Source organism: Lepidochelys olivacea (assembly GCF_965140295.1).
Source record: "Lepidochelys olivacea isolate rLepOli2 genome assembly, chromosome: 2".
In the NCBI taxonomy this organism is placed as follows: domain Eukaryota; kingdom Metazoa; phylum Chordata; order Testudines; family Cheloniidae; genus Lepidochelys; species Lepidochelys olivacea.
The window spans coordinates 56,315,349-56,330,895 of record NC_140412.1 but is presented as its reverse complement, the minus strand read 5'-3'; the positions used below and the strand labels follow the sequence as shown (position 1 = coordinate 56,330,895).

At 38.0% G+C, this 15,547-nt stretch overlaps 1 long non-coding RNA gene across 1 annotated transcript in view; it reads right to left on the bottom strand.

The window, feature by feature from the left end:
* The window catches only part of LOC311516902, a 73,498-nt gene extending 60,016 nt beyond the window's left edge, over nucleotides 1-13,482 (bottom strand). The window contains exons 1-2 of the long non-coding RNA XR_014710527.1: nucleotides 13,359-13,482; nucleotides 7,584-7,704 (exon numbers count right to left, since the gene is read on the bottom strand). This is a non-coding gene — a long non-coding RNA (uncharacterized lncRNA). The remainder of the gene's footprint in view (nucleotides 1-7,583; nucleotides 7,705-13,358) is intronic.
* Between the last annotated feature and the right edge of the window lie 2,065 nt (nucleotides 13,483-15,547).

Sequence of the window (15,547 nt, the reverse complement as noted above, 5' to 3'; positions counted from 1 at the left end):
CAAACATTTTTAGCCACTGAATTCATCCTGTATTCATGTATCTTCACATACAATTATTTGGTATTTCACCTCTATATTTCTCCTGTGTTTATAATCACTTTACAAATAACATTAGTGTGTCTGGTGTTGAATTGTGGATAAAATATAAATGTGAAGAAATTAAGATTCTTGTGTGAGAGAGGAGGGTAAAATGTGTACTTACAGAAACTGAACATACTATTTATATATCTATAGGGCTAAAATCACTATTGGCATGATCTGGTGAACATTGTTCATTTTAATTTAGCTGTACCGACTAAAGCTATTGGTGAATTAGACCCAGAGTGTTAACAACTTAATTTTGCATTCTTGTCTCTTACTGACACTGGTTGGAAATCTAACAGGGTTTAGAGTAATTTGAACCAAATTAGAAGACTGTTATTTAAAAAAACAAATTGTGATAAATTAGTGTTGGTTGTTCATCCCAATAAATTGGACACAAATATTATTTTACTGTGTGCCTAAAGTGATTATATAATCCTGAGGCCTGATCAGAAGGAGTAGGTCTTTTCCATTTAATTGGAATTTCTTCAGAGATTTATTGTTTTGTCATCAAACTTGCAAGATTTTCTTAGGGAGGCCGTGTGGGCTGGGGCAAGCCATTTTTAAATGCTTTTGTTTACCCATCTCTAAAATGGATAAAATACTTTCCCACCTCAGAGGGATGTTGTAAAACTTCATTGTTCATTAACATTTGGAGGGCCTCAGGTGAATGGAGTGCCAATATTATATGAAGGGACATATAGACTTACACAGTTGTATTTGGATGATACATGTATTGGGAGTTTTCATCTTTGATTCAAAATATTTACCATTACACAGTGGTTTTATATTTAGAGTTAATGGGAAATCTTCATGTCATGAGAAATGAAAATGCAGGGGATACATATCATACATAAAGGAATTTGCAGTTAATCATTGTAGGACTTTTGGGCAATTGATGGATAAATATGGAATTTAGAGAATTGTGCTTTTTCAGATTTGTAGGCATTTGGAAGGTTAATAGCAGACATATATTATAGTGGTCACCAATAGCAACTGCTGTAGTTAAAGTAGAATTCAAACATCCATTCTAGCCACAATTCATTAGCTTAGAAGATGCTCAAGCAAATTCCTTTTGTGATGAAATTTTACGTGCTTGTGTGACAATCCTATATGTATTTATCTAGATGCTTGTATTGCTCCAATCACCACAGTATCCAAGCTCTTCACAAACATTAATGCACATAGTGTCAAAACACAGTTGTGAACTAAGGGAGTATTATTTTCCCCATTTAACAGATGGGGAGAGATTAAGACTTGTCAAAAGTCACACAGAAGGTATTTTTACACCAGGAAGCTCTTTACACCAATATTCCACACAAGGATGGACTACAAGCTGTCAGGAACAGTATCCCTGATGAGGCCATGGCACACCTGGCAGCTGAGCTTTGCGACTTTGTCCTCACCCACAACCATTTCAGATCTGGGGACAACTTATACCTTCAAGTCAGTGGCACTATATGGGTACCTGCATGGCCCCACAGTATGCCTGACTTAGAACAATGCTTCCTCAGCTCTTGTCCCCTAGTACCCCTCCTCTACTTGTGCTATACTGATGACATCTTCATCATATGGACCCATGGGAAGGAGGCCCTTGAAGAATTCCACCGTGATTTCAACAATTTCCATCCCACCATCAACCTCAGCCTGGACCAGTCCACACAAGAGATCCACTTTCTGGACACTACAGTGCAAATAAGGGATTGTCACATAAACACCACCGTATACCGGAAACCTACTGACCGCTATACTTACCTACATGCCTCCAGCTTCCATCCAGGACACATTACATGATCCATTGTCTACAGCCAAGCCCAAAGATACAACTGCATTTGTATCCCTCAGACAGAGACAAACAACTACAAGATCTTTATCAAGCATTCTTAAAACTACAATACCCACCTGGGGAAGTGAGGAAACAGAATGACAGTGAAATGGGTATCCAGAAGTCACCCTCTACAGGACAGGCCCAACAAGGAAAATAACAGAACACAACTGGCCATCATGTACAGCCCCCAGCTAAAACCTCTCCAGCGCATCATCAACTATCTACAACCTATCCTGGAAAACAATCCCTCCCTCTCACAGACCTTGGGAGGCAGGCCAGGCCTTGCTTACAGACAGCCCCCAAACCTGAAGCAACTACTCACCAGCAACTACACACCACACCACAGAAACACAAACCCAGGAACCAATCCCTGTTGCCTACTCTGTCCCCATATCTACTCTAGTGACAACATCAGAGGACCCAACCACATCAGCCACACCATCAGGGGCTCATTCACCTGCATGTCTACTAATGTTATATATGCCATCATGTGCCATCAATGCCCCTCTGCCATGTATGTTGGCCAAACCAGACAGTCTCTACTTAAAAGAATAAATGGACACAAATCGGACATCAGGAATGGTAACATACAAAAGCCAGTAGAACAATCTCCAATCTTCAATCTCCCTGGACATTCAATAACAGATTTAAAAGTAGCCATCCCTTCAACAAAAAAACTTCAAAGAGAAACTGAAGAGCTACAATTCATTTGCAAATTTAACACCATTAATTTGGGCTTGAATAGGGACTGGGAGTGGCTGGCTCACTGCAAAAGCAATTTTCCCTCTCTTGGTATTGACACCTCCTCATCAATCATTGGGAGTGGCCCACATCCACCCTAACTGAATTGGCCCTGTCAACACTGGTTCTCCACTTGTAAGGTAACTCCCTTCTCTTCATGTGCCTGTATCTGTAATTTTCACTCCATGCATCTGAAGAAGTGGGTTTTTTACCCATGAAAGCTTATGCCCAAATAAATCTGTTAGTCTTTAAGGTGCCACCGGACTCCTGGTTTTTGTTTTTTTTACGGAAGTTATGTGTCAGTGCTGGGTATTGGAGGTAGATTGCCTGAATTCCTGTCCAGTGTCTTGCTTGCAAGACCATTGTTTTTATCTTGTAAAGAGATATGTGTATACCCTCACTGACAGATCCCTTTGGCTTGATACAACTGTACCCATGCAGTGGGGACAATGTGGTTTCATGAGTGTAACTGGGAGAAGGATTTGGAATCTTACCATTGGATATTACTTGACTTCGGACAGGTTAATTTCTCAATATTAAATTAATGCTTGTTTTTGTATAGAGTAATTTAGATTTGCTTTTTATAATTGTCACTGCTGTGCTATCATTCTGTTCCACTCGAGAAATTAGGGTTGTCAGGTGTCAGGTTTTCGACCGGAATGCCCGGTCAAAAAGTGATCCTGGCAGTTCTACTCAATACTGCTGACTGGGCCATTAAAAGTCTGGTCAGTGGCGCAGTGGGGCTAAGCAGGCTCCCGGGCTGCCATGGCTCCACATGGCTCCAGTAAGCAGCAGCATGTCGCCCCTCCAGCTCCCAGATGTAGCGGGAGCCAGGGGGCTCTGCATGCTGCTCCTGCCACAGGCGCTGGCTCGGCAGCTCCCATTGGTTGTGAACTGCAGCCAATGGGAGCTGAAGGGGGGTGGCACCTGTGGACGGGGCAGCATGCAGAGCTGCCTGGCTGCGCCTCTGCATAGGAGCCTGAGGCGGGGGGGGGGGGACATGCCACTGCTTCCAGGAGCTACTTGAGGTAAGCGCTGCCCAGAGCCTTCACCCTGACCCTCTCCTGCATGCCCCAGCTCTGATCCCCTCGTTCCCAGTCCAGATCACCCACCTACACCCCAAACCCCTCATCCCAAGCCCCAACCCAGAGTATGCAGCCCCAGCCAGATCCCTCCCCCTCCCCCCCACACCCCAACCTTCTGTACCAGACTGGATTCCCCTCCCACACTTTGAACCCCTTATCCCCAGCCCTACACCAGAGCTTGCATCCCCAGCCGGAGCCCTCACCCCCCTGCCCAGAGCCCCCTTCTGCACCCCAAACCCTTCATCACTGACCCCACCCTGGAGCCCGCACTGTCAACCAGAGCCCTCACCCCCTCCCACACCCCAAGCCCCTGAGCTAGCCAGTTGAAAATGAGCAAGTGAGTGAGGATGGGGACAGTGAGCAACAGAGGGAGGGGGGAATGGAGTGAGGCCTCCGGGGCGAGGTTTCACAGGAAGGGCGGGAGAGGGGTGGAGCAAGGGTGTTTGGTTTTGTGTGAATAGAAAGTTGGCAACCCTATTCGAGATTGTTTTTAATACTATGCACATAGTTTTGTTTTATTATCTGATGATGTGAATGCTGCCTTGAAATCCTCAAAGGCTATGGCTATATAGCACAAACTATTCCAATATGTGTATTTGCGTACAGTACTATGTTCAGGAAGAAACAATACATAAACTACATCAATCAGAAATACACATTTGTGGGATGCAGGAGGGCTGAGAGAATAAACCACTGAACATGTTTTAAGTCCACTCTTATACAAGGTCAGTGTTTTGGACTTAATGTACGTTCACAGGTCTTCCCCTCCCCTTGTGCCTCACCTGCCCTCTCTGAAGGTTGAGTGCGTTGCTACATTATACGGTGGCCAAAAAGCAAGGAAATATGAAGGTACGTGAGGCTGCATTTTGCTAATGTTTTTCAATACATTTATACAGTAAAGCTCATTTATACAGTAAAGCTTAAGCTTGGTGGAATGTACTTCTTAGTGAGAACCGACATTTTACTTCCCCCCACAACTGGACCGAGACATTTGGGTGGTCTATGATTTGCCTATTGCACTCACATTTTCCTCCATTCAATGGAGCAGCAAAAGTCATTTTATACAATCAACGTGCTGCATGGTACTCTGCCATGTACAGGAGAGGCACATGCTCCAACAAGAGGCAATACACGGCAACTGTTCTAGTTCCTAGAAATGGGTGGTGCACTACTGATTTGTGGCATACCCTTGCAGAGGCTCCTAATAATGCCTCTTCCGATGCCCCAGATTTACTGCTATTCACAACGCATCATGTGCTCCAGTGCAGACTTTTGGAGATGAAATGTTGGGGATGCTTGACATTCACTTGCTCCAGAGCTCTACAAAGCGCAAGATGGCCGAAGTAACAGGGAGGGAACCTTTCGACCTCCCTGACACTTAGGGGCAGCCCCAGACTTGATGCGAGGACAGTCAGCTTTCAGTTCCACCACTGATGCAGTACCCTTTTCCCGGTGTCACTCCCTACTCCAGGCGAGATGGGAGAGAGAAGGAGCTGAAACACTGACTTAGATTTTTTGTCCAGCAGATCTTTCCCCCACACCAAGAGAATTTCTCTGCTGGGTATTTGTGACTAGGTTACGATCTCTTTACTCCTATCTGAGCAACATGAAAAGCTCTATAAAATCACTAGACAATCTGGCCCAAGATCCAAAATCACTGAAGGGAACAAAGGGATCTCAAACATTAATATTAAGTTAACATTTACCATGCAAAGGCCGCCAATAAATTGTAGTTCAAGAATTAACATCGTGGAAATAGAACATGCATGTCTCAGGTAAAGAAAAATCTCTTTGCACATCAAAGAATCAAGAAAAGTAGTTCCTGCTTTGGAGATGTGATCCTTGTGATGCTAGCAAGGTCAGAGGGGACCTGCTGTGTTGTGATAATTACACAAGACAAAATTTGCCTGTACATTTGACCCAAACTAACACCTATTTTTTAAATGAAGGGAATGCTTTGTGGCAGGATTAGCTCAGATATTGCTTCTCCTTTCTCTGCTTTATTGGCCAGGGTCCCCTGTAACTTCTTTCCCAGTGCTACATATCATTCCTTTTTAGGTGATGCAAAGTTTGTCATTTTTATTCACCTGTTGTAATCTTACATGTATAGGAACCAATATCAAATGCCATTCGATAGAAAAGGAAAAAAATCCCATGGTAATATGTTTGGTTTGGTGCCAAAAAAACACTTCAAGGCTGTTATAAGTGGGATTGCTTTCTCTGCAATGCAGTTCAGTTATAATTCCATTATAATTTTGGATGCTCCTTGATCCTACTTCAGACTGGTCTGTAGTATTGCCCCTCGACCACTATTGAAGGAGTCAGGCCTGACTCTGGTACCTGAGCCTAGACATCATGGGTGGTCGATCTCTCCCTCACCCCATCCATGACTGCTGGTCAGAGTCTGAGTAGGGGTTGAGCTCTAGTCATTGTGTGGCTGCTCCTGGGCACCGGCTGCTGTTCAGCCATCATCTGTACAGTGAGAATGGAATTCAGCAGGCGTGAGATGCCTAAGACACGGCAGAGTACTGCTGTTAGACAGGCTGCAGTCAGGACTGTGAGCGGCTCTACATGCACTCCACTGAATCCTGTTAAGGGGGAGGAGAGTCAGTGGAGGTGTGTGTCTGCCAGTGGAAACATCATGGGGAGAGATACTTGAGAGAATGGGGGAGGAGATCAGAAGGGAGGAGGATGGCAGGTGAGGGGAGAGACAAGAGGCGAACTTGGAAAAGGAAAGAGGGGCTAGTGGTTAGAGTGCTAGCCTATGACTTAGAAGACCTAGGTTCAAGTCCCTGCTCTACCACAGATCTCCTCTGTGACCTTGGACATGTCAGCCACTGTGCCTCAATTCCCCCATCTGTAAAATAAGGATAATAATGCTTCCCTACCTCAGAGCAAGAAGAAAGTGTGTGTGTGTAGGGGGTGAATGATTGAACAAGAAAGGGAAGCACATTGAGATAGTTTTTGGGGTTATTGGTGGGCTGGGGTGGGGAGACAAGAAAAAGTAATTTGAAGAGAAAAGACACCAAAGGGATTGTGAAAAGGAAAGTGCTAGATAGGAGAGAGAGAGAAAAAAATAGATTGGAGGGAGAATAGAAAAGAGTGAACCAAAAATAAGGGAGACAATGGGCTTAGTTAATTGCCCCTCAACACGGTCTCCCTTTCGCACTTGGTTCCAGTGGTAATTCTCCATTTTGATTACACGGAATGTCTCTCAGAACAGTAGAATGTTTCAAAACAGACGAAACTTTTTAAGTCTGACCACTCTAAATACAACTGCCATGTTACAGACTCAGCACACACATCCATTTTAATGGTATTTTATGAATTTTGAGCAATACTATGAGGCATGCCCAGCTGGCATCTTATTGTATTTGCCATGTATGATGCCTCTCTGAAAGGTTAAAATTACAGAAAAAGCTTTCTCTTTCTGAGCTTCACAGAAGGGGTTTGGGCCTGTTGCTCCTTTTTCTCATTAATGTAATAAAATTCATTTTGGTTTTACTTGTTGGCATTTTCAGTAAATCTTGTCCTGTACCTGATATCTCATCATAGGTTGTTCCCCCCCTCCATTTTCATATATATTGTGACAATTACATCTTTAAGGAAATCCTGGCCCTATTTAAATCAATGGCGAAAACCCCATTGACTTCAGTGGGGCAAAGTTTTTCACCCTTTATACCTAAATACATTAGAGTTCCTGGATCTATTTTCCTTTTCTGGGGTTTCCATAGAAACCCCCCCCAAATGTGTCTGAGAGTGCATGCCTCTAAATCCTTGGATGCCTTACAATATGATCTTTACTCCTTGTGTTAGACTCTAAGTACAGCAGCATCAGCTTCACTTACCCACTTTCAGTTGGTACTAGGTCGTCATTGTATTGCTGTATCATGTTTTCTGGGAGTGGCTCCAACATCTTGTTTGGGGCCTTGTAAGTCTTGGCAGCAGCTCTGCTTACACAGTAAAGATCTAGTGACAAAATGTAAAAATGACAGAGGCAGATCAGTTTAGAGGGTGGCTGTTTTATAGGTCACATGGAAAGATGTATTTCAAGCACAAAATAATATTTCATGCCACAAACTACAAAGTTTAGGGTCTGATTCAGAAAACCCTTACTGATATGGGGTTTAATTCTGCCACACTTACGCCTCCATCTTGCATCCCCAGTCAGACCTTGGCATAGCCTTATTGACTTAAATGTGTCTCCAGCTCTGCATAAGCACAGCGGTCCTCCTCCAGGAATTTGATTGCAGAATTGAGCCATGAATCCCACAGAGTAGTACATTACTCACATGAGTCACCCACAGGTATGGTATTACTCAGTGTGAGGAAGGATGGATGAGTGGGGACCATTGACTTCAATGGGATTACTCACAGTAAGGTTTGCAGGATCAGGCTCTTAGATTTTAAAAGAAGTCATTCATTTTTCAAAAATTACACAATAAAAGTTAATAGTACTGAATTATACTGGGCTTCTCAAACACAAAATTACTCACAAACTCACCCCCTCCTTTCAAATTGTACACACACACACATGTACACACACATGCACATTTAGTGTGTAGGGGTTTTTTTGTTCAAAATGACATTAAAAAGAGGGAATGTCAGTGTGAGAATAGGTGGACTTAATGGGTTAAAAACTGTGTAAATGTTACTCTAGTTAAATTACAGCTTGTTGTTCAGATGAATACTCTCCACTTCTCATATAGCTTTAAATTATGGACAAATGCTTGCAATTGTGAACTACCTACATTGTGGCTGCCTGTTCCCAGGCTTCATCAACCCTAGCTGTCCAATGGGATTACTGTAAGCTTTCACGGCAGTCTGCCAGCCACTGATCAGAAATTCATATCCCTGGATGTTAGATTGCTCTCTTTATTCCATCCTTGTGATGGCTGTGATTGCTGTCATGGTGTTAGGTTAGAAATTAGCATTTTGTGGCCCAAATTTTGCCATCCAGAACATAATCAGAAAAGAGAGAGAGAGAGAAATCAAAGAATAGTAATTTCATCTGTCAAAGAAGGGAAATGCAGTGCTACCATGATACAGATGTCTACGAAACTTAGGTCAGGAAATGTTGTGGTATTTATGGTCCTATTTGGCAAATGCTGAGGCAGGTGGTGCTTTTCTATTACCGCAGACCTCAGTTCATAGATTAATGGTTTTCCTCTGATAAAAAAATAGATAAAAATATCCATCGGTGAAACTATAGGTGGGCTTCAGAAACTCTTAAATTAAAAAAACAAAACAAAACAAAAAAACAAGGATCTCTAGCAGATACTTTCAAGGACATGCTGAATTAATCACAAGAGGCTGGTTAGCAGGAGGTCAGAGAGAGACTTCTTAGCATCATTTTGGGTCATATGTCTAGAGGCGATGGCAGTATGTATGTGCTGTATTGTAATATCCCCTTTCTAGTTTACTTGTCTAAGCCAAAAAGGATGAACGCATATTGCATAGGGCTGTTGAAAGGAAAGACACACTGGTAAATATCAATAGTTTTGGTTTTTTTTGCTGTTCTTTTAAAACAATCATATCTGACAAAGAAATAAAAATATTGCATTGTTTTTCACCAGTTTTATGCTATACTCACTAGTCCTTTTATTCCTTACATTTTTGTCTTTAAATGTGTAAGATTGGTGATACAAGCGTGCTTATTAAACAGCAGAGTAATATTCACTGATCAAATGGCTTTAGATGAGCATATCTTATTGTTCTAAACAAAGATCTTGTCTATTTACAAAACAATCAGGGCTTAATTACAGAAAATTATTGAAAGTATTTAAAATTTAGGGTAGATATATGGTAGGTCCTTTAAAGATAACTTGTTATTCTTTTTAGGCGATTCACAGACATGCTAATTTTTCCTGTCATTAACACTGAGCAAGCTGGAAGGATTCTGACATGCTAGGTGCACAGATTCTGTTAGAAGCCTTGATTTTTATCCACCCAAGCTTATCCGTCATCTTTAATCATGCAAAAAGCAGGATTACTTAATCATTTCATTTTATTGCGAAGAAAAAGAAAGCTTTACATTAAAATGATGACATGCAGGAAAAAAATAAATTGAAAATGATTATGAAGAGAATGTAATGTGGAGACTAAAGCTCCATTGGTTTTGTGATGCTCATTTAAAACAATGATCTAGCAAAGCCAAGATATAAAAGTAATGATGATGTTAGCTGTTGAAATAGAACCATCTTATCTTTGCATTTTAACATGCATCCTAACATGGTGTATCTAGCCAATTATAGAGAATAACCAAGAAAAAGACTTTCTATTTTTTCACCGACAAAGTACTCTTTTTGTGTATTAAATTCTACCTTTGTCTGATGTATGTGTATTTTAACATGCAAAATGTCGACATTCAAAACATGCTAGTGTTCAATATACATATATGTATTATTTGTTAATCTTGTAGACTAGGCCAAAGTGCACTCGACTACTGAAAATATGTTGTTCTAAATATAAATATGTTACATTTTTAGAAACTAGGAAAATTAAGAAATTATTCATGCACTGTACTATATATCTTTGATTTTTCATGTTTTTCATCCCAAGTCTATTTTGGAATTTATGCTCTTTAAATTATTGTTTAATAAGTATGCTTCATATTATGCTGTGTTTTCACTACCCATTTCTTTATTTTCAGATGAGTTTGGCATTTGAATTTATGCATTTTCAAAGATCTTAAATGGCTACCATGATTATGTATATTATAATTTAAGTTATTTACAGGAGTAGTAAAGGTGACATCAGAAGTTTGTAGCAACAAATCATTTGAGAAGGAAGAGGATTATAGCTTCATGAAGAAAGTTTGTTTCTTAAACTAGCAAACGATGAGACTTTTCTTTCTGTATTTCTAACAAGTGACTTTTTCATCAAAGAATATTTTATTCCACTGTGGTTCTCCATTTACAAACCCCTAGATTTTTAGGTCCTGGTCTGATATTTACATAAACTGGTGCATTAAATAAATAATTACATTACAAATCACTGTTTACCAATTAGGTCATTAATAATTTATCCTACTGTACTAAGCGGAGCAAATTTAAGGTTGAACACGCTAATGCCAAATTGTTTTAAGTACATTAATGTTTAATGTAATCTGAAAAATATCCTTCTTTCTTCTAATATTTAATACTGTATGTTTTTAGGTATCATGTATTCAATTTATTTAAAAAATATTCAATGTATGGTCATTTTCTCTACCCACACAATATAAACCTATACGTTATAATACAGAAAAAGGTTAAAAATAGTATATATCTATTGCTTTTCTAAAACCAGTAGTTGTGGAGCTAACCACAAACACATTGCTGCATTGTAACTGTATAATACTTGGCTTTGATAGGTGACTGCCTTTCATAAGTAACCTGGTAGCAGTGAAACAGTTAAAAGAGCAACAGAATAAATATGTACAAATTAAAGAGATTTTTGAGCGATCCCTAAACTTCCAGGGTTATCCTGTAATAGCTGTATATTATTTGCAGTAATTTTAATTTTGCAGAAGGGTATACATACAAGATAGGTTATGACATCTCAACACCTATGGATTTCTTGTGCCTGTCTTACCAAAACTGCTTTATAAACTCAGTTTCCTTGTGCTATTTTGAAGGTTATAATTACTTTTTGAAAGTAACTTTATAGCATTGTATGTACTAAAAAGCTATTTTAAACTGTTTCTTTTAAATAAATCCCATTTTTACTCATCGGGTTGGATGCTCTGATCTGCCTAGTGTGCCACCAATCTTTGAAATATAACTAGAATCATAAATTGAAAAATTAAAGAAAAATATGATTTAACATTCAACACTTAGATGACCTTGAACATTTTTAGGCACACTCACCGTTATTTCTTAGACTTTAACATAACAGTAATAAGAGAACTGCACGGCATACTGTCCTGTGTCTAGTTACTATCCCTGTGGTGGGTGAGGTAAAGTAAACTTATATTACACCTACCCTTTTTAGAAATATAAAACTAATCTGACTATTTCTCTGGACACAATAAACATTTCAGTACATTTTATTTTTAAGGTTTTGCAGGTGTTTCTATTCATCCTGCAATGAATGTAGATGGTACTTTATAGTACATAAATACATATAACACATATTTGATATTAAAGAAATTATGTACTGATACCTCAGGATAAATATTTAAGGAAAGTGAGATTATATAATTTTCTACCTTTTTTTAAAAATAAATCAATGGAAATATTTCTCTCTCTTTTTATGCCAGCTAAAGTTATGGTGTTGGTGTAATTTTTTGCTTAGATGTAAAACTGGTGATTTGCTGCAGGCTGTCATAAAACACTACAATTATTTACTAAAAAGACTTGGCCCCAGTCCTGCAATGACTGACTTAAATGACATTATTTGTGTCTGTGAAATAGTTGCAGGGATGGGTCCCTAGTTTGAACATAAGGTAGGACCTGAAAAACTGAAATAAAAAAATCTCCTAATGTCTGGATAGCATAGGGTGTTTTCAGTTTTGCTATTTTAAAATGTAGACTTCTGATTTGATGTGTTATATTCTGATGTATCTCTTATAATTTTTCTGGAAAGATAATGTTTTAAATTTAAAAAAGTACTCATTCAAATAATTTTACTTTTAGACTTCAAGGTCATTGACATGATCAAGTTGTTAGGTAAATTATGGCTCAGCTACTCTATAGTAGTAATTACATCTTTACACATCTTTGAACATGGAAAACAGAGATGATGATCAGAAACCATACAAGTATAGTCAGAGCAGTACGGATGAGTTACAAAAAATAGCAACAAATATAGGTACTATAATATTTAAGCAATAGGTGGCAGTGTTACCTAAATGCTCTTTTCTTTGAATTTAAAAAGGATGGGAGTACTTAAGAGGAACATGACATGTGTTTTACTTGTGCATAATTGCAGATATGTATAAACAAATTTAACACAGTACAGGATGTTTGAGAAAACTTTTCCTAACAAAGTTTAATTTAAGTATCCATCCTTTACATTACCTTAATTGTTTTGGTTCTACAGTGGTTATTAATTAAAATATTATATTGGAGTCCAAAATATTTACCTTATAGCTGTAAAATAAGTGAACAACATTTTCTATAGCATACTTTATTCAAAAGTGACATCATTTTCAACTTCATTAACTATGGTAGTAAACAACTACAATATTATAAAGTATGTGAAATAAATTATTTTTCTGGACATTTCCAATTTAAAAATGTAGAATCTATTTAATACAAGATCTAGTGTATAGCACTTCCATAGAACTTACTATGCACACCTTAAGAGTTTGTTTAGTATGTACAGAACAGTATCACCGGTATATGCTTAGAACTAGTCCACAAATCTTATTTCCCCACTGCATACAAGAATGCTTCCTATGCACATCTTCCAGAAAGGGATACAGAAACCAAAATAGGAGTGGCATCTCTTAGAAAAACAGATATATAAACAGACATTTTCAAATATACCAATATGCTTATTAATTTGAAACATAAAAGATTTCAGAAAAGGCAAAAATATATAGCACAAATTAAGAATATTTTAATTAGTTAAATTGTTTTTGTAATGTTTATTCATATGCCCATTTCATCATATAATAATTAAAATACCATACTGACCAATGCAGCTGCCATATTCCATACCATGTGCTATACTTCTAGGATACAGCTTTCATATAGCACTGCTCCAAGAAACACGTTCGTCAGTGTGTGCTAGCAACACCATTCTGTACTTTTTGCAGTTTTTTTTAAAGACGATGGATTTGCTATAGGATTTGTTTGATAATGAACCATTAACTATTTCTTATTGTATACCCCTTTTTAATCTAAAAAATAGCATGTTACTTGTAAGAAGAAGAAAGGTAAATGATAATCATGCTGGGGAAAGAAGATCGTGATGGATAGAAGCAATGATGAAATGTGTCTGATAGGGTAGTTTTCTTCTTTACCACCATTTCGTTGCTGCTCTGGGATTACAGCAAAATGGTGGCTACTTATATTTTATGGAAAATGTAAATTTTATAGTAACCTTTCTATAGAATCTAAATTGCTGCCTCCCTACACCCCTTTTATATTTCCGTGTAGAAATGAGTGTGTCAGATTTTCCTTCTGAAACTAGCAATAATGTGAATAAAGGTAAAAGCTCAGTAGCAAAATTATATGAGAATTCCCATGTACATATCCAATAATAAGACAAAAATGAATCCGATTGGAAGATGTTTTCTTATTGAAAATAAAGCAGAAGATTTTCATTAAGTGAGTAACTAAATTTCAGAGTTCTTTTCTCATCTTGCACAGCAGAAACCTATAGTAGCTGGTTGCAAACATTTCTGGTATTTGCTATGTATAACCTAAAGTCTTTATTTTCAAGGAAGTCTAATTAGTGGTAAAACTCAAGAAGAATTTAAGAGAGAGAGTTCCCAAACTTAGCTTTCTGCTACTATTGTTCTTACTGTCCCACAGTTGACAGATACATAGCGTGACAACAGCATTGTCCCCTTATCTATCTTCCTGGTTAGAGGGTATGGTGCTGTGGGCATTATGAGCATAGTAGCCACTCACCTTGTCATGGCTTGTGGTAATACTAATTGTTTTTCATAGACCTACTTTATTAAATGGAAGGGAGCTAGAATCTGTGACTAATACAACTGATTTAGTAACCACATATATTAAAAAAAGAACACTGGTAAACAAAAAGTAAAGGAGAAAGGAATAAATCAAGAGGTGATATGTTCTGGACACTCTGAAGGGTAATATACAGAATGTTTTATTTTTGTAATTAAAATGGAGTAGGTAGCTGGTATTGTCAAATATTTTTAAAATATGTTTTAAATTAAGCTTAATTTCATCTATATATAATTTTGATGTAATTGGCATTTAAAAGAAATATATATATATACAAACATCTAAAATGTTTCTACACAAATTTTATGTTCATATATATTACCAATTTTATATTAAGTTAGAATAAGTGCCATTTTAAATTCTGGACAATGAAAATTAATATGCAATTTCCAGGAATTATACTGATACTTTATTGTACAAATGCAGGAAGATGTCAATGGAAAATAGGTATACTTTGATATGATACTTTGATGTAAAGCAGGATATAGGGTAGTATATATATTAATACTACTTAGTCTTAGAAAATGGAAGTTTTCAACTTTAGGTAACAGGTACCACACTTGAAATGTTTGTATATTCTGTAGAATTTGGTATTCAGATGACATAAGCAGCAGAATACATAAAAGAACTGTTTTATCTCCAGAGGTGATGTTAACAATATTCAGAAAGAGTAAAGATGAATATTGAAATTTCCTTGCAGGCATGCACAGTATATGTTGGCTAGCAAACAATGCCAGCTGGAGCCCGAAGTGGTACTATGTTTCAAGGATCCCCTTAACTTCCACTTCGCCCTAAATACTTTTACACAAGTGAATCAATTGACTTTCCTATCAGTAAATGTTGACTGATAGTAATATGTAAAAACAACATTGCATTGGCTCATCACAAATGATTGGCTAAAATGAGATTATTTCATTAATTGTGTTTGGTTTATTCTAAAGTGTTCAAGCAGCAGTGAGGAAGCATATAATGGATTATTTCTTTGTTGTATTACCTTAAAGTAGTTTACATGTGAGACAGCCATAATCTTATATGTACTATAGGAATATATATATTCTGGAGGTGGGTATTTTTTGTAGTTTTTATATTACAGCTGTGCAATTGGCAGGTGTGTTGGTGATGATGCTGTAAGAAAAAGAAATTCTATTTAATATCGAGCATAAGAATGTACTGATGTTAAACTA